At 39.8% G+C, this 17,282-nt stretch overlaps 1 protein-coding gene across 1 annotated transcript in view; it reads right to left on the bottom strand.

Annotated features, from left to right (window-relative positions):
• The window catches only part of LOC133754619 (acidic amino acid decarboxylase GADL1), a 147,070-nt gene that overhangs the window by 93,475 nt on the left and 36,313 nt on the right, over positions 1 to 17,282 (bottom strand). The gene's annotated exons all lie outside the window — the stretch shown is intronic.

The raw sequence follows: 17,282 nt of genomic DNA, 5'->3' as shown, positions 1-17,282 counted from the left end.
ACATCAGCACACCTGGGTTTGAATTCACGACTCTGGCTCCTGGCACCAGCTTCTTGCTGATGCACACCTGGAAGGCAGTGGTGATGGCCCAGGTGGTTGAGTCCCTGTCACCCATGTGGAAGACCTGGGTTGCATTCTTTGCTCCCAACTTTGGCTTGGCCCAATCCCAGTTAATCCTGGCATCTGGGGAGTGAACTAGAAGATTGGGAGATCTCTCTCTGCCTCTATTTGTATGTCTGTCTGCCTCTTAATAATTAGCTTTAAACATAAATACATGAAATAATAAATAAGAGTTTGTATTTTATTTTTATTAAGGCAAGTTTTCAATCTCTTCACACAGTGTATATGTAGCTACTAAGGCAGGGGTGGGCGCTGTGGCACAGCAGGTTAAGCTGTTGCCTGCAACACCAGTTTCTCATATTGGAGTATCTGTTGAGTCCCAGCTGCCTCATTTCCAGTCCAGCTCCTAGCTTCTGTGCCAGGGAAAGCAGCAGAATATGGCCTAATTATTTGAGCCACTATCACCTATGCGGGAGGACAGGATTGGGTTCCAGGCACCTGGCTTTAGCCTGGCCCTTTCCCATTGTTGTAGCTGTTTGGGGAGTGAATCAGAAAATGGAAGATTCTCTCTCTCACACTCTCTCTCTTTCTCTCTCTCAAACGCTTAAATATTTTTCAAATAAAAGAGAACACGTACTTGTATTTTATTTTCATCAAGGCACATTTTCAATCCCCTTACACAGAAATATGCAGCTAGTGGAAAAGATACTTACATTTGCAAAATAAAATTGTCATTACTTTTGGTTTGAGAAATCGGTCACAGAGTTTCTATGGGATATGACATTTGATGATCCAGACCCACACTAGTGCCAACTCTTTCATTTCTATTATTCCCTCAGCATATTCTATGATGAAACAAGTTAAATCCGAGTTCATTCTCTGCTTTATTCTAAGGCTGTGTTTTGCCATTTGCAATGGATCTTTGCTGAAACAATGGGGCAGCAAGGGCTATGAATCTCAAACTGAAAGCTCATTATGTGCAAGCAGTAAGGAGAAACTACCGTGGTCAAAGAGCAGAAAAGCAAGGAGGAGAGAAGGAAGGCTCACAGAAGGACTCTGTTGGGTTAGAAGCAGGAGGGGGAGACGACTTCGAGGATCCTCTGGCCAATCAATCTCTCAGTGTGGGAATTACAGTTCCGAACCATGCAAAGAAACCCTGGCCTGATGAACTGCAAATATCCCAAAGGGGACAAGAGAACCGGGTTTATTTAAAATGATCATGACTGCTCCATCTATAGCCCAGTCTTTCCGCACATCCTGGGCTGGAAGAGGAAAAGTGTAATGAGCAAAACCGACAGGCAAGAGTCTGGGGACTAAACTGAGCTGGGAGATTTATCAGTCAGCTTTACCAGGCTGGCTGGGTAGGCAGAGAGTGAGGCAGGATTAGCAAAATCATCAGCAACTCCATTGCACTTTGTCCTGGTCCTAAGAAGATTATACCTTTGGATTTTCTTTCTAAATCAACATTTTCTATTTCTATATAAAAATTGCAACTCTGAAATTCATCATTTTAGGTAACAAATAAGGTTGATCCATTCCCTGCTATCTTGATTGGGAATGTGCGAGCTTTGTAATTAAAAGTGTGGATTGTAGAGTGAGCCTGCCTGGTTTTGAATCCCAGTTCCATCCCTTACTAGCTTTGTGGCTCTGGGCATGTCATTTATGCTTTCTGTAATCAGGGTTCTCATCTGTACAGTTGGCAGAGCTGTAATCTCTCCCTCATGGGATCGCTATGGGGATTAGTTGGGTTACCAGATTCATCCACTCATCAAGCTCGCCAGGCCTGTATTGGGCATGAGAATAGTTGAGGAGCATCTAGTCCAGTACAGACGCCAGGCCAGTAGCCCCACCTCTGGACAACTTTGGGACATGGGCTGAGCCAATGCTTGGACAGAGAACAGGCCTCAACAGCAACCCGGCAGAGCAAAACAGCCCCTGGGCATGTGTCGAAGCTTCAGCTGAGTTTTGAGAGAGAACAAGAAGACAAGGTCTGATTTTTCACTCAGAGGAAACAATGTGCCTACAGGGAAAGAAACACCCTCTTCACCTGCCACCCACAGCCCTCCATTTGTGGTCTTGATTTCTTCCCAGCTCCATCACCAGCACATCACTCCCTGGTCCCAGACACCCGGCACGTGCCCTTGTGTGGATCAGCCTGCTCCTTCCAAGGCCACACATTCTCAATTTCTGACCACTTAGAACTTGTGAGAAAGCAGGGGAGGCTATGTTTTATTGCACCATGGGGCAAAGTCTACTACAAAAAGCCAGTTCCAACCCAATCACGGATCAGCACATTTGCCAGAAGGGCACCATGGTCCAACAGCTACACTGCCCTGATGCCCAGTGACCCCAAAAAACCCATGGATGTCTCCCATCTCTCCTGTCTCCCAGCATCCTGAAGTTGTTATGATGATGAGAAGCAATAGATCTTCTCTACCATCTCATCTGGCCTGCCACTCTCTGATGGTTTCGCTTCTAAAGGATTATGATAAACACAATATAAACAACATTGCTCAAGAATGCCTGATGTTGGCCAGTGCTGTGGCTTAACAGGCTAATCCTCCACCTTGTGGCGCCGGCACACCAGGTTCTAGTCCCGGTCGGGGCGCCAGATTCTATCCTGGTTGCCCCTCTTCCAGGCCAGCTCTCTGCTATGGCCCGGGAAGGCAGTGGAGGATGGCCCAAGTCCTTGGCCCTGCACCTGCATGGGAGACCAGGAGAAGCACCTGGCTCCTGGCTTCGGATCAGCGAGATGTGCCAGCCGCAGCGGCCATTGGAGGGTGAACCAACGGCAAAAAGGAAGACCTTTCTCTCTGTCTCTCTCTCTCTCACTCTGTCTGTCAAAAAAAAAAAAAAAAATAATGCCTGATGTTGCCCCATGCAGGGAGGTGAAGCTCCATGGCTTCACACTGATTCATTGTTACAGTCAGTGTCAGCCTGTCCAAGACACTTCCATACAATTAACCTACCCATCACCCTTAACCATGTGTCTTTTCCCTGGTTATGGCCTTTTATTTATTTATTCTTTGGATGAAAACACATTTTTATTTGCTACAAATGGCAGATTCACTTGCACAGGGATCATGATTTTTGAAACTTTTAAATAAACAATAACTGTACATATTTATGGGGTACCCTGTGACATTTCAATGCATGTATGCAATCTATACTGATCAAAACAGGGTGGTCAGCATTTCCACTTCTTTGACAACACTGCATGATTGGAGACCTGGGGCTTCTTTTTTCTGTTTGTTCATAAAATGTAGATTATTGTGAAATGTACTCAATCCACTCTACCATGTAACACTAGGAACTTATTCCTCCGATCTAATACTGATTAAGGATAAAAAGAGTTTGGATGATGGGTACCAAATTGCAGTCTTTTTAAATGAAAGGGGCATTTGGAGAACTCGACTCCCCTCTAGGTGTGACTCTTGGATGTCAATTCACACCTTTAAGTGAAGGGGGTTCTATCACTTTCATAATTGGGAAATCAAACCTGTTAGAATGGCCAACAATCTAACACTTGATGTTGCTACCTTACAGGCAGAAAACAATTTCTTCCTTATTACAGATAAACCCCTGGTTCTCACGAGTTCTGAAAACAGCCATGTATTTCACTGTACGTTTGGCAAGCCGGGTATTGAAATGGCACAAAGATTCTGACAGTCCTCTAAATGAATGCATTGGTATTTCTGTAACTGGATGTCAAAGGTTTAATCTGCACCATGGAGCTGTCTAAAAGTGGTAATAAAACAGAGGAATAATATGCCAAGATAAGATCCAAGGGACATAGAACAGTGACATGTGCTACTCCATGACAAGGGCGTAATGAAACGTACTAGAAAGAGGGTAACACTACAAGAAGGAAGCTGTGAACTTCTTTCCGACAACTGCCATGGAACCAGAAATGGAAGGGCACAGTTCATGCTCCTCATTCCTTTCTGTTTTCTGGACCAAATTCAAAACCCAGCACCCCATTAGTAAGTTGTCCTAGAAAGAGGGAAGGCAGGTATGGGCGACAGAGTTTAGGCTCTTTGCTCAGTTCCCTTCTCCCACACAGAGATGGATGTGATTTAGCACTCCATGATTCTGGCCCCAGCCCCAGCCCCAGCCGGTTTGACCAGAGGCAAAAACTAGGAATATGCTATTATCACTAGGAATATGCTATTATCACTTAGAGACTCGAATTTAGCCTCTGCTGGTTTCATGGGCACAGAAGAAAACACTACACTATGAGCTACTATGCTCTACCTGTCACATAAACTTAAAAGCAAGTGTCATTGTTTCAAATTTGAAAACTACATCACTGTGCAGGTGTAAACATGAGGTTTCATTAGCTTTTTATTTTATTACTTATCTTTTTATTTATTTTTATAACCTTTTATTTATTCATTTTAAGAGAAATATTTACACCAAAATAGTCTCTGTTGTTTACCTCAGATTCAAATTTAACTAGCCTGTGCTTTTACTTGCTGAATCTAGTTCCCTGCACTTCACTGGGGAGTGAGCTCTGCTTCTCCAGTGTGGTCACCCCTGTCTTCTGAGGACCACCTGCTCCATCCCCAGCCCATCTCAAGATGGCCCTTCCATCTTCCTCTTAGTCTGAAGATCACCCTCCAGGGCCTTTCACTGTCAGATCCCATGGCTCATGCTCTGTCCTTCCTGCCGCTGTTTCCTGGGTCCTTGTATCTTGTTCACTTTCAGTCACTTTTGGATGATCCCTCTACCAGCCACTCTGAAGCTTTCATGGACACTAGGGGCTATCTCTGGAACTACCATGCCTAGAGCTACCTCCTTGCCATCTCTCTTTTCCGCTTTCCCATATTGACTTGGGGGTCAGAGGCGGGGGAGGTCGCCAGACTCTCTGAGCCTCCCCTAGAGCTTGAGCCAAGAGAGAACAAGTGCCGGTCACCTTACACTTACAGAGAGGTTCTGTTCTTTCTTGGTGCCCTTGGGCTTACACATTCGTACGTTGCTCCTCTTGGACACCCTTCTCCCTGCCGTGAATGTCAGAACCAGTTTATCTGGTGAGGAAAGAGGTTGTATACGTAGTCTTTTCTGGATGACAAGATATCCTTCCAAGTCTGGCCACACTAACACAAATCAGAATTTCATCACAAATCATATGCATCTGTGAGACTAAAATCATGCTTATAAATCATTCTTTGCTCAAAGAATAAACCAATGCTTTTATTGTAGATTAATTCGAAAATAAATGAGGACACTCTACAACAAAACATAAGGAGCTGAGCCCAAAGGTCTCTCAAATGTAAAATAGCATCCTTATAGAACAAAAACATAAAGAAAGGAGGAGGAAATGAATAATAATTACATAAACTTAATAAGGATGTGAATTGAAAAATAAATGCAAACAGTCATTCCTCATGGACAGAAGATAAGCAAATCAAGTCAGAAAAAAATAGAATATTTTAAAAATTAAGGTTTCAAGAGAAGAACAGTTTAGGGATGATAAGAAAGTGGCATATATTATGCTAACATGTTTGAAAATCTTAATATAGTGCATTAAATATTTGAGAAAATGTGCTGCTGAAATTGACTCAAGTAGAGCAGGAAATTCGTATAGTTCAATAAAAATGTGAAAAATGAACACAGAAAGAATTATCTTCCCCCAGATTTCTGAGCAAACAGTTTTGTGATTTATCTTCCTGAGCATTTCTAAAAACTGATGATCCCTATGCTAATTATTTTAAAGCAAAGAAGATGGTTTAAAACTGGCACTCAAAAACACAATCTTACTAAGATACAACAGACACATACACAGTAGATCAATCATTCATATATAGAAGCAAAAATCTAAAGACATAAACCCATCAATACATTAAAACAATAATTTACTGCAACAAAATGAGGTCAATCAGTAATGAAGAAAATCTATTAACACATTTAACTGTTCAAGTAGTAAAATGACAGAATCACCTCATTAGATAATAGAAAGGAATTCGATAAAATTCAATACTCATTTCTAGACCATTTCTTAGGTGGATTTATAAAGAATACATATCTTAAGGCAATCCAGTGAAATTACAAAGAAAATAATCATGCTTTTTATTTACTATAATTTTATTTTTATTGAACTCATTTTTGGAAATTCTATCAATGCATTACAATTGTGTCTGATATAAAGCTTAGATGTTAGAGAGAAAACAAAATTAGATTTATATTGACATGATTATACTCTTAGAAAATGTAGGTAAATAACTTTGTGTTCCTCAAAACTAATAAGTAATCTGATAAAGTAGCTAAATATAACTAAATACCTAAAACAGTTTCCTCTATACCACCATTAGAAGTTAGAAGGCTTAAAAAAAAAAGATGGTGTACATAATGATATTAGTGAATATGAAAATTGATAAATAAACTTATCAAAACATACTCAGTTTCCCCTTGAGGAAAACCATTGAAACTCTGCAGAACTGAAATATTTGCAGGTAAGATGACATAATGTTTGTGATTGTTTCCCTTTTTTCATAATTGCACAGGTAAGAGGAGGAAGAAGTACACATGAGACTAGGATTGGTCATGAATTGATCCTTACTGAAGGCGTGTGTTGGGCTTATGGATGTGCATCTCTGCTTTCATATGAGTTTATAATTTCCACACTAAAAAGAGATTTTACCCCAAAAATTCTTTGGAAGTATCAACAGGTGGGAATAAGCTATTTTGCAAAGAGTAAATGAAGACTTGCCCACTAGATGCAACATATTCTGAAGTTATAATCATTACATCTGTGCGGATTTGTCCACACAGTAAACACTGGTTTGATCCAACAAACAGGTGACTCTAGAAATGCAACATCAGCTAAACCTTCCCCTTAATGTGTCTTCTTCTGAAACTTAATTAATGTTTCTAGCTTCCCCCTGCAGTTTACACGTGTTAGAATTCTGGAATTGCTTTTGTTCTTGAAAAAAAAAATACATTTTTTTCCACTTTAGACTGTTTCACATTTCATCTAGTATTCGGAGTGGAGAAACTTTTCTCTGCCAAGGGTCATTTTCTAACATCATTAGCAGGCTATACGAAATGATTGACTCATCAATTAGCCTGCTATACAGACGTGCTGAATTTAGAGTCCTGCCTGTGGTTACCTTGGCAGGGCCAGAACAAATGGCTTCAAGGGCCTTATGTGAACCAGACATTTCCTTCCCCTGCTGGTTTTATGTAGGTTTTGAGCCACATTGAGCTTCATGTGGTACGTCCAATGGGATATCATACTTTATCTGTCAGCATGGATATAGATGCATTAAGAAACACATATTATTAGGACCTACCAAGAAAATTTTAAAGGATTTTTCATTGACTGCTGGGTTACGAGTAACTTTTATCTCCTTCATTATGCTACTCTATTTGCTACTGTGATCATACATATCAATGCATGGAAACAGCATATCAATAACTGGTATTTTAAAGTCACTTCTGTTGTCACTAAGTTTTCTCAGCCAACCTCTTTGGCACTGTGTCCTTATCTGATCTACATTTTGCAAACACCTGCTTTATATGATCACATAACTAAAGGATAAAACATTTTCATTGCTTGCTTCTGTTTCCATCAGTATTCAAGTTCACTGATGGTGGGGGTCAGGTCTTATTCATCAAATGCAATGTAGGCTCCACGTATCAGTAGTTGGGATGAAGGGATGAACAAATTAATGAATGCTTACCCCAACTGGCAGCACTGAACACCAGTTGATTATTAAAAATCCATATCAATTCTATCAGTAAAAAGGTAGATGAATTTGAAACCCTTCGCTAAAGACAACTGAAAATATTGGAAGAAAAGTTAAAACTGTACCAGTTGAAAAGTATAGCAGATATATTCCAAACAGAGATGGACTACCAGGAGGAACAAGGAGAGGAATGAGTGGTAGGTGGTAACCTTGAGATGTTTCTGTCTCAGAATATGACCAGACACACAGAGGGCAGCTAAGATGAAAGTCAGAATGATGAGGGGTAGAGACCAAGGACTGACTGGGTCTCATGGCCACACATGTGGAGACCTGGTGCATCCCCATCATTTCTCACCAGCAGACATTCTCAGGGGTTCAGGAAACAGAGTTCAGGATGCTCACTGTCATCAAGACCAAGAAAGCCACTGCTTTTCTTGTTTGTGACCCGAAAGTCTACCTGCCTGAAGTAAAAGCACAGTTTATACTCTGGAGATTCAGAAAATTTTACATTGTTGAACCTGGATTGTGGATTCCCCCAGATATCTAAAGGGATGAAAATAACATTCTCCATGAAGGCGTATCAGTCCATCTCAGCTCTCAAATTTTTCCTAAATAAACCACCCAAGACTGTAAGATGTTTCTAGACAGTAGGAGCTGTAGGAATCACAAACACTAGAAATCATGGGAGTAGCAACAGAGAGAAACTAGACATTGAAGTAAATAGAGGCGGATTGTAGATCTTCGTTTACATGTTGGGGGAGAAATAACAGCTAATCTTAAAAAAAAATCAGCAAGAACCTAGAAACAATATAAATGTAAAAAAGAATCAATTAGAAATTCTAAAACCAGAACCACCAATAAGAACCAAAGGGGTGGCTTCAATAGCAAATTAGATAGAGATAAAAGGATATATGTAACTTTCAAGATAATACAGAAGATATTGCAAACAATGAGTCCCATAAAAACAGAATTATGGAACATACAAAACAGAGTTAGGGAACAAAGAAATAGTGTGAAGATTTAAGGTGTATTTAATTGAAGTAATAGATAAAGAGAGAAAGGGAAGCAGAGGTAATAATTAAAGTTTTCAAACCTCATGAAACATATTGATCTATCGTTTCATGAAGAACAACAAAGCTAAAGACAGATAAGCTAAACAAAATCCATATTTAAACATAGTTAAACAAGAGAAAATTAAAGAAATCTTAAAAAAATATTAAAAAATAGAAAAGGTTATTTTACAATCAAAAGGATGACAGTTAAAGAGCTAACATTTTAACACAACTCCAAAAGGAAAGAGAAGAGAAATATGTCATCAAAGTATTATGACAGAATTCTATGTGAAATGAAATTAAGACATTTTCCAAGAAGCAAAATATAACATAGCATATATTACTGTTTGACCCATGAAGAAATTCCTAAATATGGTCTTAAAGGAGGAAAATTTATCTCAGCTGGGACTTGGTGATACAGCTAGCAATTCATATAGGTCCACAAAAATATTCATAGCAAACTTTTGTCAAAGCCAAAAGTTGGAATAATCAAAAGTCCCATGAAAAGCAGAGTGGATGAACAGGTTGTAAGGTATTCATACTCATAGCATAAAAGTAAAAATGGATAATTATTATAATGTTCAGTAACACAAATGAATCTTAAAGACATATAATGAGTTTGAGTCACAAAAACAACAGAAATTCAAACACAAGGCAATACATATTATACAGTGCTATTTAAATAAAATTTTAAAAGACAAAAAGTAAATTACATTATTCAGAAAACTCCTAATTATAGAGAAAAACCAAAGAAGAAAGGAGGAAGGAAGGAAATAAGGAAGGAAGGAAGGGAGGGAGGGAGAGAGGGAGGGAGGGAGGGGCACACGAGGCATTTCTGGCTTTCTGGATGTGTTTTTTTGCTTTAATACATGGGAATGGAGATTGCAAGATGGAAGTTTAGGGAGTGAAATGCTGCTCTGAGCTAAGGATAAACAGTGAAGAGAGAAGTGTGGGACGTGTGCTCTCAGGGGAGAATTGGAGACAACCGCACTGCAAGTCCTGCAGGAGGAGGATGAATGCATGGACCTGCATGGAGGATGTGGGGGCACAGCATGAGCACAAGTGCAGCTGCAGTGGCTGGGAGCTGGAGCAGGCAGCAGTGTGGAGACTGAGGTGAGACCCAACTACAGCAACCTGTGGTGACAGAGCCAGAGGGAGAGTATGGCGTGGGTCAGCATTGGAGACCTTGGGGCTGATGGTTGCCCACAGACCCAGTGGAAGTGAAGGGGAATGTTTGTTTCTCCCCAGATTCCCCAGAATACTGCTCACTGCCCAGCTGAGAGAGGTGGACATCATTTTGGGTTAGGGCAGCAGCTACAGAAGCCTTTGTATGTGTGCGTAGCAGCTGGCTGAGACTGGACACCTAATCAGATGTGCCAGCAGCAGTGGCAGGCAGGCAGCAACATTTGGGGGGTGAACCAACGAAAGGAAGACCGTTCTCTCTGTCTCTCCCTCTCACTGTCTGTAACTCTACCTTTCAAATAAATAAATAAAATCTTTTTTTAAAAAAATAGAAGATATAAACAAAAATGAAACAAAAACACAAAAAATCAGTGAAATGAAGAGCAGAGTTTTCGAAAAAGTAAACAAAATTGATACACCATTGGTGCAACCAACCAATAAAAGAGGGAGAAGACCGAAATCAATAAAATCAGATATGCAAAAGGAATGTAGGGGCCAGCGATGTGGCCTAGTGAGTAAAAGCTACCATCTGCAGTGCCAGCAGCCCATGTGGGTGCCAGTTCAAGTCCTGGCTGCTCTGCTTCCAATACAGCTCTCTGTTACGGCCTGGGAAAGCAGTGGAGGATGGCCTGGGCCCTTAGGTCCCTGCACCCACACTGGGGACTCAGAGGAGGCTCTTAGCTTCTGGCTTCAGTTTTGGCTTAGCTCTGACCATTGCAGCCAGTTAGGGAATGAACCAGCACACAGAAGACCTCTCTGCCTCTTCTGCTCTCTCTGTGTAACTCTGGCTTTCAAATACATAAATAAATATTTTTAAAAAGGAAATGTAACAACAGATACCATAGAAATAGAATCATCAGGAATTACTACAAAGAGATGTATGTCAACATATCGGGAAACAGAAGAAATGGATAGATTCCTAGACACATACGATCTACCAAAATTGAGTCATGAAGATATAGAAAACACAAACAGAATAATAACCAAGATGGAAATTGAATCAGTAATAAAAACAAAGAAACACCAGGACTGCACGGCTTCACTGCTGAATCCTATCAGACATTTAAAGAACTAACTCCAATTCTTCTCAAGTTACTCAAAACAATTGAAAGGGTGGGAATCCTCCCAAACTCCTTTTATGAAGCCTACATCACCATAATACCTAAACCTGAAAAAGATGCAACAGAGAAAGAGAACTATAGATATCCCCAATGACCACAGATGCTCAACAAAATATTAGCTAATTAAATCCAACAACACATCAGATATATCATTCACCTGGACTAAGTGGGATTTATCCCTGGTATTCAGGGTTGGTTTAATATTCACAAATTAATCAATGTGACACGTATTAACAAACTCAAGAATAAAAATCATTGATTATCTCAATAGGTGCAGGGAATGCATTTGACAAAATACAGCATCATTTCATGATGAAAACCTCAAGCAAGTTGGGTATAGAAGGAACATTTCTCAACACAATCAAGGCAATGTATGACAAACCCAAGGCCAGCATCTTATTGAATGGTGAAAAGCTGGAAGCATTCCCCCTAAGCTCCAGAACCAAACAAGGATGCCTACTCTCACCATTGCTATTAATTATAATTCTGGAAGCTGTAGACAGACCCATTAGGCAAGAAAAAGAAATCAAATGGATATAAATTGGACAAGAGGAAATCAAACTATCCCTATTTGTAGGTGGTAAGAACCCACATATAGAGGATCCAAAAGGCTCCACTGAGAGGCTATTTGAACTCATAAAGATTTTGGTAAAACAGCAGGATATAAAATCAACACAAAAAAATCAATGGCTATTGTATACACAGACAAGATCAGTCCCATTCACAATAGCTCCCAAAAGATTCAAATACCTTGGAACAAATTTAACCAAGGATATCAAAGATCTCTATGATGAAAATTACAAAAATACTAAAGAAGAAAATATAATAAGACATTGAAAAATAGAAAATATTGCATGTTCAAGGATTGGAAGAATCAACATCTTCAAAATGTCCATACTACCAAAAACAATTTATAGATTCAATGTGATCTCAATCAAAATACCAAGACATTATTCACAGATCTAGAAAAAAATTGTGCTAAAATTCATATGGAAACATAAGAGACCCTGAATAGCTAAAGCAATCTTGGCAACAAAAACAAAGCCAGAGGCATCACACTACCTGATTTCAAAAGATACTATATGGCAGTTATAATCTAAAAAGCCTGACAGTGGCACAAAAACAGACTTGTAAACCAGTGGAATAGAACAGAAACTCCAGATATCAATCCATGCATCTACAAAAACTTATCTTTGATAAAGGAGCTAAAATCAATTCATGGAGCAAGGACAATCTCTTTAACAAATGGTGCTGGAAAAAGTGGATCTCCACATGCAGAAGTATGAGACTAGACCCCTATCTTACACCTTACACGAGAATCCACTCAAAATGTATCAAAGACCTACATCCTAAATCTATGACCCACTACCATCAAATCATTAGAGAACATTGGACAACTGCGAAACACTGGCATAGGCAGAAACTTCTTGGAAAAGACCCCGGAAGCACAAGGAATCAAAGCCAAAATTGACAAATTTGATTACATAAAGCTGAGAAACTTCTGCACTGCAAAAGAAACATTCAGCTAAGAGAAGAGGCAACCTAAGAATAATTTGGGACATGCTCAATCGGACTTGCCCCAAATGGTGGAGTTAGAAACGTGCCAGGGGATTCCAATACAATCCCATCAAGGTGGCATGTACCAATGCCATCTCACCAGTCCAAGTGATCATCTTCAGTTCACAATTGATCACACTGATAGGTCTAAGAGTCAAAGGGATCACACAAACAAGACTAGTGTCTGCTCATACTAACTGATAGTATCAAAAAGGGAGAGAACGAGCCAACATGGGAAGCGGGAGACACAGCAGACCCATAGAATGGCAGATGTCCTAAACAACATTCTGGCCTCAGAATCAGCCCTTAAGGCATTCGGATCTGGCTCAAGAGCCCATGAGAGTATTGTAGGCATGGAAAGCCAAGACACTCTGGGAAAAAAAAAAAAAAAAGACCTAAATGAAAGATCTCTGCGAGTGAGATCCCAGTGTAAAGAATGGGGCCATCAAAGAAGGAGGTACCTTTCTCTGAAGGGAGGAGAGAACTTCCACTTTGACTATGACCCTGTTGGAATAAGATCGAAGTCAGCGAATCCTAAAGGCTTTCATAGCCTTGGAAACTCATAACTAGAGCCTAGGGAGATTACTGATGCCATATACAAGAGTGTCAAATTGTTAAATCAACAACAGGAGTCACTGTGTACTTATGTCTCATGTGGGATCTGTCCTTAATGTGTTGTCCAATGTGAAGTGAAGCTATAACTAGTACTAAAACAGTATTTTTACACTTTGTGTGTCTGTGTGGGTACAAACTGATGAAATCTTTACTTAGTATATACTGAATCAATCTTCTGCATATAAAGATAATTGAAAATGAAAAAAAAAACTTGATTTTAAATTGGAAATTGAATAGAAAATCAATTTTTAAAAAATATCATGTAGGATCTCAGTTCTTAATGTGCTGTACATTGTGATTTAATGCTATAACTAGTACTCCAACAGTATTTTTCACTTTGTGTTGCTATGTGGGGGCAAACTGTTGAAATCTTTACTTAATATATACTAAACTGATCTTCTGTATATAAAGAGAATTGAAAATGAATCTTGATGTGAACGGAAGGGGAGAGGGAGTGAGAAAGAGGAGGGTTGTGGGTGGGAGGGAAGTTATGGGGTGGGGGAAGCCATTGTAATCCATAAGCTGCACTTTGGAAATTTATATTCATTAAATAAAAATTAAAAAAAAAGAAGAGGCAACCAACAGAATGGGAGAAAATATTTGAAACTATGCAGCTAATAAAGGGTTAACATCCAGAATCTATAAAAAGCTGAAGAAATTCAACAACAAAACAAACAATCCAGTTAAGAAATGGGCAAAGGACTTCAACAGGTATTTTTAAGAAAAAGAATTCAAATGGCCAACGGACACTTGAGAAAACATTGAGGATCACTAGCCATCAGGGAAATGAAATCAAAACCACAATGAGGTTTCACCTTCCTCTGGTTAGAATGGCTTTCATACAGAAATCAGCAAGCAACAAACGCTGTGATCCCTACGTGAAAGATCAGGTTGCTATTTTATACATTTTCTTTTTCTTCCCATTCACAATTAACTTTTTTATTGATGCCACTACCAATTTTTACACAAATTAGGGTTTAAATACTATTTCTAAAGGTATGTATACATACATTGTGTGTGTGTGTGTGTGTGATCTCTAACTGCCACTTCTTAGTTATTTCCAATTCTGAATCATCATGGAAGGATAAATCCCCAGAAACATTACTCCCTAATTATTGTTGGCTTTGCAACAACAAAGCTGGAAAGATTAATTGGGAATATCAGGTATGTTTTCAGATATCTTCCTTAGAAAGGAACAAATATGACAAGTAGAATTGCACAAAGAAAAACAAAAACTGATTTGTCCCAAGAAGCCAAAAGCATCTCAGGGCCATTGCAGAGAGCAGACATGGAAGAGAAGGCCTTGTTTCCCTGACTTAATAGTTAAAAGGCAAAAAAAAGAGACAGCTTAGAATCCTTTAAAAATGTTGAGACCAAATTTTAGCCTACCCACTGAGGCAGGTGATTCAGGCTAATTATGGCACAGTTTTTCCATTAGCTTCATTTCACGTTTTCTTTTATTCCCTTATCCTTATGTTTCTGTTTTATTAGATTTTAACTTATGCATAATCTTCCTGGATTATTGGCTCTATAATCAGTTTGCTTACAAGAGAGAACAGAAAAAAATCAGTCTGTAAACAGCTTACTCTCTCTGGATAGTTTCCAGCTGATGGTTTTGTTGAATCTGAGATGACAAAAGGAAAAAATGTAAAATGTCATTTTTTTCCATTTTTGGTCATTTCTTAGCAAATCTGAGGTCTTCTGTGGTGACAAGCAGAGAAGCAAGGTTGGGATTCCATACTGAAATGAGAGTGCTGAAAGAGAATGTGCTCTTCACCTGAACAGATATTGAAGAGATTCTCACACACTCAGGGTTTTCCAGAAATAGAAAGGCCGAATATATGAAATCCAGTGGTGGGCAAAACCTCAACTCATCTAAGCCAAACTGATGAAATAAATGTAGCTTAATCAGTAGGACCAGGTGGCAGTCACCCAAGAGTTTTGAAGGAACTCAAGGATGAAATTGGGAAACTGTTAGCCAAGATGCTGGATCCAGCATGGCCAAGCAGCCACTGCCAGCAAACTGACAGATTGTGAATGTCACTCCGTTCATTAGAAGGGGTCAGGAGAGGACCCAGGGAACCTTAGATGGCAAGTCCCTCTTCCGCTTGTCCAGTCTCCAATAAAGGACAGCATCATTAGGCACTAAAATAAAAATAACTTCCTAGAGGAAAGACAATATGGTTTCTGAAAAAGGATAGCATGAGTCACTGATTTATTATTGGCCTCGGAGGCATGCAGATAAAAGGCCAAATGTTGGCACAATCTAAAGACTTTTTTAAAGTGCCAACATGAGCTGGAGTATGAGGAGGCAATGGATGTACCAAACCATATGGATAAGGCAAATAATCATTTCTATACCTTGTCAAAAAAAATTCCCATGCACTAGCAGGAAGGGACATTCAGGATGCATGGGAAATGACACGATACTTCACACTTTGGGGCAAGCATTGTGGTACATCAGCCTGGGCTGCCATGTGTGACATCAGCATACCATCTCCTGTCCAGCTTCCCAGCCACCTTCCTGCTAATGCAACAGGGAAGGCAGCAGAAGACAGCCCACGGACTTCTTCCCCTGCTACCCATGGAGTTCCTGGTTCTTGATTTTGGCCTGGCTCAGACCTGGTTGTTGCAAGAGTGAACTAGCAGATGGAAGATTCTCTCTCTTTCTCTCTTGCTCACTCACTCACTTGCTCTCTCTGCCTATAAAATACATAAATAAATCTTTAAAAATCATAAAGCCCATGAATATTTGGTGATATTCATTCATGTCAGGGAGTATTGAGCATTGTTTGTACACGGTAGCAGGACTATAGATGTGAATTAGATCCATCCTATTTTCAGGTAGGTCACAGTCTACTCTACAGAGGATTCCAAGAGTCATGGAATGGGAGCTGACTCAACTGCATTAGGACATGTGCACCTTGTAACTACCGGTAACCAATGATTGAAACAACGTAGTGCCACCATGATTATTTAACGACACATCTCTCAGGGCCACAGTCAGCCACCAAATTAATATACAAGGCTATATGGAGCATGGATATGAAACAAGGGGCAAATTCTCTTGTTAAAATTAATAGAAATGACAATACCGATCAATGAATCCTAAAATGCAATTGTATTGGTTTCTGTTATGGAGAAAGACATAATGGATTTTAATCACCCTTTACCTCCCAAGGAAGGAAACCAGAAATGACGGCAGCTCTGTTATTATGCAATATAAAATGTGATACACTTATGCATCCACACCTGTGCATACAATTTCCAAAAGCTTCACAAAAAGCAAACTCAGAGGAATTCTTAAAGCATAGGAATTTTAAAAAGGGGGCTATTTATGAATCTTGGACTTGATGAGTTCTGCCAGTATGATGCAATTCTCAACCTTATTGAAAAGCCTGGGAAGACTTGGCTCACACAAGAACACCCAAGACAGAGAACACGTTTGGCAACATCAAACACAGGAGGCTGACATCCCGCCTACAAGTCATGTGCTTCTCATTTCTAATCCGTTTTAAACACCCACCTTCTTCTTTTCTGCTACATTAGCTAAGAAGCTGTCATTCTAAAGAAATTTATAACGTTCGTGTATAGAGGAAGCGTGAGTGCTTTCTGGCATGAGAGAAAAAAAAACAGTTTGTTGGTGATCAGATTATCCAGCATGTTCAGGGGATCTAGTGGCATTGCCACACAAATTCTGTAAGGAAACACAAGAGCTGCAGAAGGAATCCTCACAGAAACAAGCACAGTTTGTTCTTGTTCCTTGATAACAAATCTATTTTCTCCTCCTTTCTTCTCTTGCACACTTTTTAAAAATGGCACACATAATGCTTGTCATCGGTAACGTGAATTTTCATTCAGAATAGAAGCAACATCTCTCAGGTGTTGCTACTCCAGCAAAACTCATCTGCCTCCTCTTTAGGGACCACACTGGGGGATGGCGCTCATATCCTTTTTCTCTTATTCTTGCCATGGCTCTGTGTGGCCCAGGGTACATTCTCAAAAGT

Source organism: Lepus europaeus, unplaced genomic scaffold (genome assembly GCF_033115175.1).
Source record: "Lepus europaeus isolate LE1 unplaced genomic scaffold, mLepTim1.pri SCAFFOLD_246, whole genome shotgun sequence".
In the NCBI taxonomy this organism is placed as follows: Eukaryota; Metazoa; Chordata; class Mammalia; order Lagomorpha; family Leporidae; genus Lepus; species Lepus europaeus.
The sequence above is the reverse complement of the archived record's forward strand: the minus strand, read 5'-3'. Positions and strand labels throughout refer to the sequence as shown.